This window comes from Theropithecus gelada, chromosome 14 (assembly GCF_003255815.1).
Source record: "Theropithecus gelada isolate Dixy chromosome 14, Tgel_1.0, whole genome shotgun sequence".
NCBI lineage: Eukaryota > Metazoa > Chordata > Mammalia > Primates > Cercopithecidae > Theropithecus > Theropithecus gelada.
Genome location: NC_037682.1, coordinates 108,629,096 through 108,635,778, shown reverse-complemented (window position 1 = coordinate 108,635,778; position 6,683 = coordinate 108,629,096). Strand labels below are relative to the sequence as shown.

Sequence of the window (6,683 nt, the reverse complement as noted above, 5' to 3'; positions counted from 1 at the left end):
TATATTTCATATTCTCAGGCACCCTAAAATACACAAAGGCTCCCTGGGAAAGGGAATTTTTGCTACAGAATCAGCTACAGCACAATATTGTCTTGGTAAGGTTTTTCTTTGGTGGTGGTTGTTTTTTGAGACTAACTTCTCAAAGACAGGGAGTTTATTTCAGTGAATCTAGTCCATTTACACAGTGTAGGAGTATTTATGGCTTGTTGGTCTATGTAACTTGAAGTCAAGCAGTCTGTTTTGTTTTGTTTTTAGGTCTTTCCTTTATTCCACTATTTTTGGTGCACTGTGCACAGCCATGCTGTACTGTCTGCTGTGGAAACCCTACTAACCATTTGCCATTATTATTTTAGCTTGGCTCCACCAGCGGTGGGAAGGTAAAGAAAAGCATATCATTCTAGGTTCTTCCCCAACTCATACTTCAAACCCCACTCTGGAAGAGATGTAATTAATCACCTCCCCTTAGGTCTGTCAGATACTCTGAACAGGTAATCTTGTAGCTGCATCTCTGAAGCTGTGAAACAGAGGCTTTAGCTGTATACATATTCAACTCTCACTCTCCAAGTCAACCGAGTAAGAAGTAAACACACAGTTGCTGAAAATAACTTAGCTCATGAGACCAGCTCCAAAATGCGATTGCAATTGACAACCCTTGAGGTCTATCAACAAGCGATAGACAAGAAATAAGCATACATGACTACTGCCACTGAACCAGCTAGGCTGTTTATAACCATGAGGGATTCTTCAGGGACTCCAGGTTAGGACTGCAGGTTTTTTCAGGAATAAGTGGGATCAGCTGTATGGGTTATTTAAGGTATTGGAAATGGGCTGGGCACAGTGGTTCACGCCCGTAATCCCAGCATTTTGGGAGGCCGGTGTCGGGGTGGTGGGATGAAGTGGGGGTGGGGGGAGTGTGGATCACCTGAGGTCAGGAGTTCGAGACCAGCCTGACCAACATGGCAAAACCTCCATCTCTACTAAAAATACAAAAAAATTAGCTGGGTGTGGTAGTGCGCTCCTATAGTTCCAGCGACTTGGGAGGCTGAGGCGGGAGAATCGCTTAAACCTGGGAGTCGGACATTGCAGTGAGCCAAGATTGTACCACTACACTCCAGCCTGGGTGACACAGTGAGGTTCTGTCTCAAAAAATAAAAATAAAAATAAAATAAAATGTTGAATATGGAATGAGGCATGTATCTTTGAGTGCTCTTGCTCAGTAAAATTGCTAAATGGGGAGGAATTTTCTTTCTTTCTCCTGCAAAAGGCTCTTTCCTCGGACGGTTTCTAATACACTCCTCCATCCCTGTATTCTGTGCCCTTTAAATGAAACAGGTTCTACATGTCAGAAAGTAGTGCAGATTTTAATTCTTCTCACTGGCTTCCCTTGGTGCTAGGATGAAACACTTGATTATATATATACATATATATTGTCTAGGCGGGAGTGTGGTGACTATTCACAGATGCTATCGTAGTGCACTGTGGCTTCAAGTGATCTGCCTGCCTCAGCATTTTGAGTAGCTGGGACTATAGGCGCACCACCATGCCTGGTTTTTGCTCCCGCTTTATTGAACTCTCTTTAGCTTGGTCTCTATAGGGAAGGGAGTGAATTTCTTTTTTTTTTTTTCTTTTTTGAGAGACTCTCACTCTGTCACCAGGCTGGAGTGCAGTGGCATGATCTCGGATCACTGCAACCTCTACCTCCCATGTTCAAAGATTCTCCTACCTCAGTCTCCTGAGTAGCTGGGACTACAGGCGTGTGCCACCACACCTAGCTAATTTTTACTTTTTTGTATTTTTAGTAGAGACGGGTTTCACCATGTTGGCCAGGCGGGTCTTGAACTCCTGGCCTCAAGCAATTCACCTGCCTCAGTTTTTTAAATAAAAAATGTTAATACCTTTATTGAGATAGAATTCACATACCATAAAATTCATGCACTTAAGTGTACAATGTAATGGTTTTAGTATATTCCCAAACTGTGTAGTCATCACCATGATCTAAATTTCCATCATTTTCATCACCCTAAATGAAATGCTACCTCCATTAGTAATCATTCCCATCCTCCCCTACCCTTCAATCCTTCTAGCCCTAGGCAAACGCTAATCTACTTTCTGTTTTTATAGATTTGCCTATTCTGGACATGTCACATGTAAATAAAATAATACAAAATATGACTTTTACATCTGGTTTCAGTCAATTATGGTAACATTTTTAAGGTTCGGCCACATTATAGGATCAGTATTCATTTCTTTTTTTTTTTTTTTTTGAGACAGAGTCTCACTCTGTCGCCCAGGCTAGAGTGCAGTGGCACGATGTCAGCTCACTGCAAGCTCCACCTCCAGGGTTCAGGCGATTCTCCTGCCTCAGCCTCCCGAGTAGCTGGGATTACAGGTGTGCACCATCCCACCCGGCTAATTTTTGCATTTTTAGTAGAGACAGGGTTTCACCATGTTGGCCAGGCTGGTCTCCAACTCCTGACCTCAGGTGATCTGCCTGCCTCGGACCCCCGAAGTGTGGGATTGCAGGCATGAGCACCCAGCCTGCAGCATTGATATTCATTTCTTTCTTTTTTTTTTTTAATTTCTTTTTTGGAGACAGAGTCTTGCTTTGTCACCCAGGCTGGAGTGCAGTGGCAGGACCTCCGCTTACTGCAACCTCTGCCTCCCAGGTTCAAGCAATTCTCCTGCCTCAGCCTCCCAAGTAGCTGGGACTACAGGCGCACGCCGCCAAATCCAGATAATTTTTTGTATTTTAATAGAGACAGGATTTCACCGTGTTGCCTAGGCTGGTTTCGAACTCTTGACCTCAGGTGATCCACCTGCCTTGGCCTCCCGAAGTGCTGGGATTACAGGCATGAGCCACGGTGCCAAGCCTTTAAAAATTTTTTTTGTTAGAGATAGTCTTACTTTGTTGTCCAGGTTGGCCTCATACTCCTGGCTTCAAGCAATCCTCCTGCCTTGGCCCCCCAAAATGCTAGGATTATAGGAGTAAGCCACCATACCTGGCCTTTGTTCTTCTTCTTCTTTTTTTAATCCTTGTTTTACCTTTTTTTTTTTCAGATGGAGTTTCGCTCTTGTTGTCCAGACTAGAATGCAATAGCGTGATCCTGACTCACTGCAACCTCTGCCTCCCAGGTTCAAGCGATTCTTCTGCCTTAGGCTCCCAAGTAGGTGGGATTACAGGCATCCACCATCACACTAAGCTAATTTTTTGTTTAGTAGAGACAGAGTTTCACCAGGTTGGCCAGGCTAGTCTCGAACTCCTGACCTCAGGTGATCCGCCCACCTCGGCCTCCCAAAGTGCTGGGATTACAGGCGTGAGCCACCACGCCCGGCCGGCCTAATTTTTTTTGTTTGTTTCTTTTTAAAAGATTGTTTGAGCTAGTGTGGGTCCTTTATGTTTTCATATGATTTTTAGAATCTACTTGTCAATTTCTGCAAAAAAAGCCAATTAGATTTTTGCTAGGAATTGCATTGAATTTGTAGATCAATTTGAGGAGTACTGCCATATTAATATTACGTCTTTCAATCCATGAACACAGGGTGTTTTTCCATTTATTTAGATCTTCTTTAATTTATTTAACAATGTTTTGTTCTGTTCAGTGGGCAAGTTTTTTTTTTTTTGAGAGTCTCGCTCTTGTTGTCCAGGCTGGAGTGCAATGGTGTGATCACAGCTCACTGCAATCTCCACCTCCAGGGTTCAAGTGATTTTCCCACCTCAGCTCCTGAGAAGCTGGGATTACAGGCACACATCACCACACCCAGCTAATTTTTTTTTTTTTAGTAGAGATGGGGTTTTGCCACATTGGCCAGGCTGGTCTTGAACTCCTGACCTCAGGTGATTCACTCGCCTCAGCCTCCCAAAGTGCTGGGATTACAGGCATGAGCCATCGTGCCCAGCCTAGTATACAAGTTTTATATGTCTTTTGTTAAATGTATATCTACATATTTTCTTTTTTATGTTATACATGGACTTGTTTTCTTTTCTTTTCTTTTTTTTTTTTTTTTTTGAGATGGAGTCTTGCTCTGTCGCCAGGCTGGAGTGCAGTGGCACGATCTTGGCTCATGGGTTCAAGCAATTCTCCTGCCTCAACCTCCAGATTAGCTGAGAGTACAGGTGCGCACCACCATGCCCAGATAATCTTTGTATTTTTAGTAGAGACAGGGTTTCACCATGTTGGCAAGGATGGTCTCCATCTCTTGACCTCATGATCCTCCCACCTCAGCCTCCCAAAGTGCTGGGATTACAGGCATGAGCCACTGCACCCAGCCGGACTTGTTTTCTTAATTTCATTCTCAGAATTTTCATTGCTGGCATATAGAAATTTTCATTGCTTATATATAAAAACATAATTAATTTTCGTTATATTGGTCTTATAGCTTACAACTTTGCTGAACTTACTTATTAGTTCAAGTGGTCTTTTAGAGTATTCCTTAGGGTTTTTCACATATCAGATCACACAGGTTAAGGATGTGCATTGGTTGTGGCTGAGCGGGTTGCAGAAAACTGCTGCCTGCATGAAGAAAGTCTCCCCTGCCTTCCCTTTTCTGCTCATCACCAGCTCTGGAGCTCACCAGCATGTCTGTGGTACCTACCACCTAATCACTCACAGACCAGCTGACCACAGAGGGAGAGCCCAATCGGTTCAGCAACAAGTACATCCAGCAGACCAAGCCCCTCACCGTGGAGCACACCGTCAAATTGTATCCTATTATCAATTATACCTTTTTTTTTTTTTTTTTGAGACAGAGTCTTGTTCTGTTGCCCAGGCTGGAATGCAGTGGCACAATTTCAGTTCACTGCAACCTCTGTCTCCCGGGTTCAAGCGATTGTCCCGCCTCAGCCTCCCAGCTAGCTGGAACTACAGGTGTGTGCCACCACACCTGGCTAATTTTCGTATTTTAGTAGAGATGGGGTTTCGCCATGTTGACCAGGCAGGTCTTGAACTCCTGACCTCAAGTGACCTCCCCACCTCAGCCTCCCAAAGTGCTGGGATTACAGGCGTGAGTCACTGTGCCTGGCCATCAATTATACTTTTGGTACAAAAGAGCCCCTCCATAAAAAAGACAGCTCTGTCTCAGCCAGATTTCAGCAAATGAGGGAAGAATTGGATAAAATTTGAATGAGGAGTAACATAGAAGGGGATTCTGATTGTTTACAAGCACTGGCGTGGCTACTCTATGTATTACTGCTACAGCTGGGAGCAACTTTCTTCAAGTTGGTGAAGGCCAGGTGGCAGGTGAAGGCCCTTCAAGTTGGTGAAGGCCAGGCGGTAGGTGAAGGCCAGGTTGGTGAAGGCCCTGGTGGTAGGCCAGGCACTGTGGCTCACGTCTGTAATCCCAGCACTTTGGGAGGCCGGAGCAGGTGGATAGCTTGAGGTCAAGAGTTCGAGACCAGCCTGGCCAACATGGTGAAATCCCATCTCTAGTAAAAATATAAACTTATCCGGGTGTGGTGGCATGTTCCTGTAATCCCAGCTACTCAGGAGGCTGAGGCAGGAGAATCGCTTGAACCTGGGAGGCAGAGGTTGCAGTGGCAGAGACTGCACCACTGCACTCCCTGGGTGACAGAGCGAGACTTCGTCTCAAAAAAATATATACATATATATGTGTGTGTGTGTGTGTATGTGTGTGTGTGTGTATATATATATTGCCTGATGGTGAACTTAACCCAGGAGAAGATGAAGTTGAAGGACTAAAATGCTTAATGACTGGGATACTGGGTCATCAAGATGGAGTTCTGAAAGATGCAAGACTGGGTCATTGATGACTGCATTGGTAACTGGTGGAGACCAAATTTTGAACCTCCTTAATATCCATATATTCCTGCATATATCACAAAGCCTAAGGAACATAAGAAGTTGTTTCTGGCTCAACTTCAAGAAAAAGCCTTGTCTGCAGTCTCTAAAAATTACAAGCTCATAGCTGCGCCATTGTTTGAATTGTGTAACAATGCACTAGGGTATGGACATGCCATTTGCAGTCTCCCTCAGCTGTTGAACAGTTTCAAGTTTATATACAACGGAATTCCTGTGCAGTGGAGAAGTAAAAGAAGCCATTTTCGTGAACACAGCTATACAGTGTAGAAGAATAAATGTGATAGAAAAGATGTTTGGGCTGGGCATGGTGACCCACACCTGTAATCCCAGCATTTTGGGAGTCTGGGGCAGGATAACTGCTTGAGCCCAGGAGTTCTAGACCAGCCTGGGCAACAAAGTGAGACTTTGTCTCTACACACACACACACACACATTAGCCAAGTGTGGTGGTATGCACCTGTGGTCCCAGTTATTCAGGAGGCTGAGGCAGGAGAATTGATTGAACCCAGGAGGTTAAGTTACAGTGAGCCATGTTCATGCCACTGCACTCTAGCCTGGGTGACAGAGAGAGATGGTGTCTCAAAATAAGTTTTTTTGTTTTATTTCTTTCCTAATCTGTAAATTGCCACCTATTTTCTTTCTCTCTTTTTCTTTTTCTTTCTTTTCTTTTCTTTTTTTTTTTTTTTTTTTGAGATGGAGTCTCATTCTGTCACCCAGTCTGGAGTGCAGTGGCACGATCTCAGCTCACTGCAACCTCCACCTCCCAGGTTCAAACAATTCTCCTGCCTCAGCCTCCTGAGTAGATGGGACTACAGGCATCTGCCACCACACCCGGCCTGCCACCTATTTTCTACTGTTTAAATTGTAA

At 44.3% G+C, this 6,683-nt stretch overlaps 1 pseudogene; it reads left to right on the top strand.

The window, feature by feature from the left end:
* Positions 1-732: 732 nt before the first annotated feature.
* LOC112605964 lies at positions 733-6,099 on the top strand (annotated as a pseudogene).
* Positions 6,100-6,683: the final 584 nt, after the last annotated feature.